At 32.2% G+C, this 7,681-nt stretch overlaps 1 long non-coding RNA gene across 6 annotated transcripts; it reads left to right on the top strand.

The window, feature by feature from the left end:
- The first annotated feature begins 859 nt into the window (after positions 1-859).
- LOC148788847 (uncharacterized) lies at positions 860-6,433 on the top strand. 6 transcript variants are annotated; one of them, XR_016064884.1, is made up of 5 exons: positions 860-969; positions 1,429-2,308; positions 2,878-3,089; positions 3,406-3,513; positions 6,212-6,433. It is a non-coding gene; the product is annotated as an uncharacterized LOC148788847 (long non-coding RNA). The 6 variants fall into 6 exon arrangements; XR_016064883.1 differs by having other exon boundaries at positions 6,196-6,433; XR_016064885.1 differs by lacking the exon at positions 3,406-3,513 and having other exon boundaries at positions 6,196-6,433.
- The last annotated feature ends 1,248 nt before the right edge of the window (positions 6,434-7,681 follow it).

The raw sequence follows: 7,681 nt of genomic DNA, 5'->3' as shown, positions 1-7,681 counted from the left end.
ATATTATAGTTAATTCCTTATGTTTCATTTAGAATAATTTTAGTTTCTCAAGTTCATTTCTTGACGTTAACATCTCTAAACTTTAACTTTATCTCAAATTGATCATTCTGACCAAATTATAATTGGGGATAAAATGATCAGTTTAGATTTTTTTTTTCTCACTTTAGTCCCTAAATTTGTAAGTTGTCAACGTGGAGTTAGTGTCACTACAGACATGGAAATCAGATACATAGAGTTAAGATTTGTTCATATTTAAGAACTAAAATGGGTATATATCTACAATATAAAAAGTTTTATTTAAATCAGGTTCGTCCAAAATACGACAGTTCATAGAATAAATATGCTATATTTTACATGTAATAGATCACTTTTCTTAAATTGTACACCAATTACCTGACAAATATATTATATTTTTTGTGTAATTGTTTGATGTTTCATTAAATTCAATTTAAATTAAAAAAAATTTACGCAGAACACTCCTCGTGATACATTATGATGGAGATAATTTCTTGTAATGTATCTTCCAAGGGAAAAACAGTCACTTCATATTATGCTCTTTTTTTTATAGACTGATTTTTTATTATATTTTCAATTTTGGGTTATTTATTTTCTTAATGAGAAGTTCAAAACTAATATATTTCAATAATGAGTGAAATTTTATAATGATTGTAAACAAATATTATGCGATACATTATTATCACACAATAGTAATGTAGTTTTGTGATTATTATATATATATGTATATAATCGGAGGCCCAAGTTATGTCAAACACATTTTATTACTAAGCCCCAATAATTGTTGTTATTGGACCCTAGTTTAATGGAGAGTGACCCGGCCCGGCCCAAGAAAGTACAATAGGGTGTATTTAGATATTTAACGGGCAAATTTTGTTTTACCGTTGTGAAACTCACAACACACCCTTCATCCTCCTCCAGCCCCCAGCCTCGGTTTTCTTCTTCTTCAGGTAGGTACTTCTTGTAAGTCATCAACTCAAAACAAGTGACTTTTATTTAAGTTTCTTGATTTAGGGTTCTTGCATTGTGAAATTAAATGTATCTTGGTTCAATAAATTTGTCTGCCCGACGGAAAACTTTCTTGAAGATCACCGAATTCTTGAATTACACTGTTTTACTCTTTTTTTTTTTTTTTCCCTGTACTTTTTTTGGCTATATATCTTCCTTGCGTGCCCTAAATGTAGGGAATTCCTGTACTCTCTTTTGTTTGGATGAAGAATGGGAAGGAGTTTCTTTTAACTGACACTGTTGGCTTCATCCAGAAGTTACCAACAACACTCATATGAACATTTCTCCTATGTCATGGTCATTCCCCGTTATTTCTGATTGTGTTTTGTTATGTTCAGTGAATTAAATCTTGGCTGTTTTATTTAATTGATGTTTCTTTCAACCAATCATTTTTCTTCTAGGTAGCTGCTTGTAGGGCAACTCTGCAAGAGATATATGAGTCATCACTTCTAGTACATGTGGTGGATATTAGGTATGATTGACCATTTGAATAGTAGACTGCAAATCTCAACTATAGTACATTGTTCAATTTGGATCAGGCATCCAGTGGCAGAGCAACAGATTGACGCTGTGGAAAAAGTTCTTCCAGAACTTGATACATCATCAATCCCCTAAATTAATTATGTGGAACAAGGTAGTGGGATTTATTTTTCATTTGTGCTTAAATATGCACAATTTTGAGGAGCGACGTTGAAGTTAGCTCAATCATTCTTATGTTCTATTTATAGTTTTTGGTTTTCCTATCTGATAACTCGTCAACAATATCGCCGACCCAATAAGATAGTGCGAAAACTCAAGATTGCACTACACAATGATACCACCGTGGTTGAGGATAAGGCATTCAGATTAACTCCATCCACTTTATTGACTGTGGGTTGCCTTATATATGTTTCTCTCTAATATATGAACGTGACTTATTGATACATACCCTTGGTAGTAATTGATTTCTTACACGACATTAGACTGACATTAACACAGTGTGCTAACCTAGTGTGGTTGTCACTGACTGAATATGCTTGGTTTTGTTCTTAATTCTCAAGTTATTGATGGTTTAGATTTATAACAAACTTCCATTCAAAATACGAGAGGTTTGACTGGTTGCAATGGAGTGTAAGAGCATCACTTCCTGACTGGTTAATGCATATCTCTACAGGTCGCTAATGCAAAGGATCCGGAAAAGATCAAGTCTGAAGCTAAGAAAAAAAGTGGATGCCATATGCATCTCTGCTTTAACTGGTGAAGGGTTAGATGATTTCTCTGTAATGCAGTTCAGGAAGAACTAAAGGTACTTCTCCATGGCTATCTTGCATAATTACAAATTGGTTTCTGATCTTCTTTTCTCCGTCCTCTTTTATATGGGACATATCTACCAGTAGATTGAATGTTCTTATGTGATCCTTGACTTTTTCCTTCAACGGGATATGATGGTGTGGGCGGAACCTCTGATTCCCTTTGATAAAGGGGAACTCCTATGCAAATTTATCTGGTATTTTCTCTCGGAGGTAATAGGAACAAGGATATGCTAGACTGATTCATAATAAGGAAGCAACTTTTTGCTTTAGAAAATTGTGATTCGGGTAGAAGAAAGAGAAAAAGAACCTAGAATTTCGCATCATATGTTGGTCCGATTTTGTGCAGTTGTAATAATGCAATATAAAGGGTATAGCGGTCGTAGGTTGTCTTCTGCCCATGCTTGAATCAGTGCCAAATTCACCATAATTTTGACAATGCGATGATAAAGGCTGTAGCATTCTGAGGTGTACTTATGTCCGTGTTTGACTCAATATCCAATTTTTTCTGTTGTTAAACAAAATATAATCTCAGAAACTTCAATGTTTGACAATCATTCGATAGGAATACATCAAAGGATGGAGCTTTGGTTAGAGCTCATGTTCCACTCCGCTTTGCAAGGCTTCTCACTCCAAAGAGACAAACTTGAGTGTCATAGCTGTTTCCAGGGCTTCTTCCAAGTTGTTCAAAAAGGTTTGAGCGTTTGAAGAAGGCACGATTTTTTCTGGCCTTGCTGTGATTGATGCTTACAGCTACAGAGACAAGTGGCCATGAATGTATGCATTTTCTGTTCTTTTAATATGAATGTGACTGTAGCAATAATATGAATGTATGCATTTTCTGTTTCAGAAAGTTCTTTGCTGGAAGTTATATAATCTAAACGCATGCAAAAATGCAACGGAAATGATTTTCTTTTTTTTTTTTCTTTTCGGAAAAGATTATTTTCATTGATGTAAAAGGATTATATGTACACTTACAAGCTTTTCACAAAAGTTTTCTTTAGAAATGATTTTGTATCTATGTGAGAGGTTTGTCTAGTGATATCTTTTGAAGTTTTCTGAAAATTCTGTCAATGATCCTTGGTTCTCGTAGGACTTTGGTGCCGAAACTTTTTGGCTCCACTTGTTAACATATGGAGCTATATGAGCAAGATGCTGATGTTGTCAATTACACAATCCAGAGCAAAACTACTGCTTGAAGGTAATGGAAAACCATGTATATCTTCATTTTGATTAGTGACTCTTCGTCTACTTGAGGAGCAGAAAGTAACATTATGTTTGCTGATCAATTTGCCTACTTCATCTCTTAATGCATATATGTGATCCACTGCTAGCTGACCGCCATCCTTCCACTCTCTCTTACTCTTATTTGAACTTGAGTTTTAAGTATCTTAATATTCTCTTGGGACTGTGATGGAACTTCGTTATATGTGATCCGCTGAAAGCTCAGTGCCACCATCCATCTCTTACTCTTAATTTAACTCGACTTTTAGTATCTTAATATTCTCTTGGGACTGTGATGAAACTTCCTAAACCAATTAATGGACCAGCAGAATATTTTCTCTCAAGTGCCATCTAGAAAGGTATATTCTTGGTTATGCAGTATCTGTTTTTATGCTTCAAATTAGAGCATGCCGCAGTGACATTTATGTTGTTTTCTTTTGTGCCTTACTTCGTTATTATGTATTAATGCAAAGGATAGATGTCATACGATTTATAGTCTCTTATAGAAGTGTTGTTACTGGTAATTTAGGAGGAATTCTTTTATTTGCAAGTTTTGTTGTTGATATATCATTTTTCAGTAATACTTGTAACATGCGTTTATTTGATTCTACAAGTGAAGCATGTCACTTGGTATATGTGATTCATACTTGTCCTTTACAAGAGCGAGGGCTAGAGTTTGAATTTGGTTTGCTAATTTCGTGCAAAGTAGATAACCTCATATCGATAAGGATTGTGTGGGAATCAAAAGTTTAAGTAGGATTTAAATGCTCAATTAAAACATATGTTGGCTGCTAATGTGTGTTTTTTGATGATATTTTAGAACCTAATGGTAGCGTACCTATCTTCATATTCGTCTCTTCTAGTTTCTAACGAAAAAGCAACCAATGCCCCTATTAATTCTTCGTTGTCAATTTTTCTTCCATATTTTGAAATCAAGAAGGTTGAATCATTGAGTTTTACACTTTGTATAATTCAAACCCAATTTTACTGCTCCGATTTCTTTGAAAAGCCGCGTAATCACCATTCTCGTTTGGAAAGAAAAGAATTGTGGGTTTTGGGGCTGCTCAAAATGTGAAGGATGCAAGGGTAGAGTTGAGACCTAAATTGGAGAATAAACCCTCCTCTGTTTTTGTAAATTTGTTCTTGGTTCGTTTGTTGTGTTGGGTTTTCTCTTCATGCGCTTGCCTTAAAATTTTTTGTTTTTGATACATTTGGCATTCTTGTATGGATTTACAAACTCCATGTTGGTTCATGTAATTATCCTCTTATTTTTGCAGGTGTATCATAGAAACATGTGTTGAAAAATCTATTTCATACAATCTTGAATTATTTTATTTGTGAACTTTTAAAATTAAATGCTATGCTAAAATGCGAAACGGTTGTTTAGATGCCAATTTAAAATTTGCTTTTCAAAAGGACTTGGTAAATCTTTTCTGAGTATTATATAATTTCATGAGTTGATAAATAGTTTTTGAGGAAAAAAGAGTTTTGGTAACATATACAGTGTTTGAAGAACTTTTTAATTCTTATTTCTAAATAATAATACTGGAAATTAGTTTTCCTCTTTCACTTAAAGATTTGTTTTCCTTGTCAAATTCATGTTCTAAAAATCAATTTTTATCTTTTACTCAAATATTTGTTTTTCTTGTCAAGTGTTTTGTAATAAACTCATGTTTTCGCGATTAGCTTGAAGTACACTTGCAAATATTGAAGACAAATTAACAAAATATTTTGATTTGCAATAGATGAATTCATTTAATTATTTTTGAATGAATGCACGAAAAGTCATATGTTTTGGACTTTGTGAAATTTGTTATTGAATTTTATTTTCATAAAAGTGATTGAAACTGTTTTTGAAGTTTTTTGGAACATTTTTAAGAAGCATTCAGTTTACTATTTCTAGTCAAATTGCATTCAACGCCATATTTATTCATATTTTCAAAAAACTACATTATTAACTTTTCTTTTGATAAATGATTATTGTGCTGATACTTGACAAAATGTATTGAAAATTCTTTTAAGATATTTTTACCAATAATTTAAAAACGAATAATGAGATTGGCATCTAGAACTGTAACGCAATTTAGTATACGACATTTTATTTTTGAAGTTCACAAATCAACTAATTTGTGATTGTGTGCTATGGAATTTCCAACCATGCTTAGATACACCTCCAAAGTTAAGACGATGAGGATACGAACAAATATGGTGTTTCTGTAAAATTTATACAAGAGTTTTAAATATATCATAAACAAAAAGTTTTAATAAAGCGACATGGGAACAAAACCTAACATAATGAAGAAATCGAGAATAAACAAGAAAAAAACGGTGGAGGGTTACTTCTCATTAAGGCCTCAAACTCCAAACTGTCTTGCGCCCGTCATATTTAAAGCGGCCTTAAAATTCGTAATTCTATTGCTTCCAACTTAGAATGTTGAGAACGTGAGGGTTTCATAGAAATCAAACACTTTTGGATTTGAATTATACAAAGGAAATTGCAATGGTTTCAACTTTACTTGATTCCTAAATATGGGAAAAGTTGATAAAGAAGATGTAAGTTGTTATTGCATGTCATTATGTTGCGTGTTTTTCACTTTAATTGTTAATTCTGTACACGTTTTTTTGTTTGTTTTTTTTTTTTTTTTTCTCATTCTAACAGCTTAATGTTGGTGAAGATGATCTTGCACCAGCTTTCAATTCAACTCGGGTTCAAGTACCTCGGAGTAGGAGCCCTCTTGCACCAGCTACCATCTATGTAAAAAGTTTATTGTAAATAAGAATTAAGTGTGTTCGGTAGTACTTTTGCCTTCTTTGTAGTATGTGGAAAATTGTTGCTCTGCCCAACAAGGTCCGGCTTATTCTTAACAAGAGAAATAAAAGTTTTGATTCAAAACTAATTTCTAGTTGTATAATTATTACTTGATTAGCTCCCAAAGCACATCAAAATCAGCTCAACTCAACAATATAGCAAATTGGTACATCAATGAAACTCAAATTCATTGTTTTCGAAAATATTTTTGTTCTGTACTTCTACCACTACTCTGCTTACAATTGGAACATCTTTGAACTCTTCACCATGCGAAAGAAACACTGCCAACCAATAGCAAATAAAAAAAAAAAAGAAAGAGAGAAATCGTTTATAGTATACAATCATCATCAACAAACTATCCTCCCAAGAGGTACTGTATATCAAGAAAACTTTTAAGGTAGAGTCAATCAGCAAAGCTAGCTTTTATGTGTTCGTACACATAAATAAATTCGGCATTTTATTAGCAACTTTGGAATTGGATTAAGTCTCTAGGCTATACATAACTACAGCTCACGATTATGCCTATGATGGTGATTGTAAAATATATGTATAAGATCTTGGTTTTAAATGTTCAAAGTTAAGAATTATTGAAATCGGATATCAATGATCTTGTGGGGACTTACCGACGTGATATATGGGTAAGGAAATTTATTTTTTTATGGAGACTGAACAAATATATTTTTACAAGTAAATATATTATTATAGTTAGTCATAAAATATATTAAGTTCATGATATTATTTATGTTTCTGTCATTGAAACATTTATATTATACAATTATATTTTCAAAACAAATTGATAATAATTGCTTTATTGATAAGGAAACTATTTACTTCTATTATTTGTAATTCACTTTCTATATTTAATTGGTACTACCAAATAAAAAATATTTTTCAAAATTAAAATTGTACTTCGTATTCATAAATTATTATATTTTATTTTGTATTCAAGTCAATTAATATGAAAATATAAATAACAATATTCAAAAACTCAATAGTAATATAAAACTAATTAGTCAAAACTTCTTATTGTATATTGTTTTAATAAGAAATTCCAAATTAGTAAATTATTGATAAGAGATTGCAGGGTTGGGCTTCGATTCGGCTGTCATTTGCAGCTAGAATTCAACTCATTAAATCAGTATTCATGTCACTATAATTTATTGTGCTATGACATTTGTTTTGCCAAAAGGAGTTAATAAGGAAATAGAGAAACGGTTCAGCCAGTTCCTGTGGAATGGTGCATCAACCTTTGGATATCCGAAGGTTTCCTGGAATCAAGTGTGTCGTCCAGTGGAAGAAGGAGGACAGGGAATCATGAATGTAGCAGCCCTCAATC

This window comes from Sesamum indicum, linkage group LG3 (genome assembly GCF_026168435.1).
Source record: "Sesamum indicum cultivar Baizhima isolate 11 linkage group LG3, ASM2616843v1, whole genome shotgun sequence".
Taxonomy (NCBI): domain Eukaryota; kingdom Viridiplantae; phylum Streptophyta; class Magnoliopsida; order Lamiales; family Pedaliaceae; genus Sesamum; species Sesamum indicum.
Note: the sequence above shows the minus strand (reverse complement) of the source record. Positions and strands in the feature narration are given on the sequence as shown.